Source organism: Canis lupus, chromosome 35, assembly GCF_048164855.1.
Source record: "Canis lupus baileyi chromosome 35, mCanLup2.hap1, whole genome shotgun sequence".
Classification (NCBI taxonomy): Eukaryota; Metazoa; Chordata; class Mammalia; order Carnivora; family Canidae; genus Canis; species Canis lupus.
In genome coordinates, this window is record NC_132872.1 from 21,249,552 (window position 1) to 21,250,651 (window position 1,100).

Below are 1,100 nucleotides of genomic sequence, written 5' to 3' on the forward strand. Positions count from 1 at the left end.
ATTATTTGTATTAGCTTGTTTGTATTATTTCCTCATATTGTTTGTATTGTTTTCTCTATTTTACATATTTTTAAAAATCTCTTTGATTTTTGCATTTATCTCTCTTATGTTCTCTTCTACATCCCTTAGATATGATTTGATGTTTTTCATTTTCTAGTGTCATGCGTTAGAAGGCTAAGTAATTGAATCTGTCATTTCCAGGTGGCGCAGAATGGAGTGGCCAACAGCCTGCAAAGCAACATGCCTAAGTTTTACTGTGACTACTGCAACACATACCTCACCCATGACTCTCCATTTGTGAGAAAGACACACTGCAGTGGTAGGAAACACAAAGAGATTGTGAAAGACTACTATCAGAAATGGATGAAAGAGCAGGCTCAGAACCTGATCAACAAAACAACAGCTGCATTTCAACATGGAAAGACACCTTCTACTGCTTTTTCTGCTCCTCCTCCTGCAGGGACAATGATCCCACCTCTCCCCCAGTCTCCTGGGTCCTCTTCATCCTGGTATGATGCCAGCGCCCCATATGGGGGCCCTCCCGTGATGCCAATGATGGGCCCTCCTCCTCCTGGGATGATGCCAGTGGGAACTGTTCCTGGAATGAGGCCACCTATGGGAGGCTACATGCCAATGATGCCTGCGCCCCCAACAATGAGACCTCCTGCCCACCCCATGATGGTGCCCACTCGGCCAGGAATGACTCAACCAGACAGATAAGGAGAGACAGGAAACTCTTTATATTCATTTTATATTACTTGTTGTACTTCCATCAGGAGGTCATGGTGCTATGACTCTGGGTGTTTTCTAATAGCATGACGAGCAAGACTCGCTCCCCCTTCCTATCAAAGAGAGAATAGTTTTCGTAGGGGAGTAGTGGGACAAAAATAAAAGGCAATTTTCATTTGTATTGTGAAATGTGAAAATAAAATTGTCAATTGTTTTAGTTAAAAAAAAATGAATCCAACATCTTTCTTTCCAATGTATGCACTTGGAACTATACATTCTCCTCTATTATTGCTTTAGGTGCATCCCACAAGGTTACATATTGTGTAAAATATACACATTAATCTTAAAATGTTTTCTAGTTTTCATTATAA

General features: G+C 41.0%; 1 pseudogene; it reads left to right on the forward strand.

The window, feature by feature from the left end:
* The first annotated feature begins 240 nt into the window (after nt 1-240).
* LOC140625195 (U1 small nuclear ribonucleoprotein C-like) lies at nt 241-720 on the forward strand (annotated as a pseudogene).
* The last annotated feature ends 380 nt before the right edge of the window (nt 721-1,100 follow it).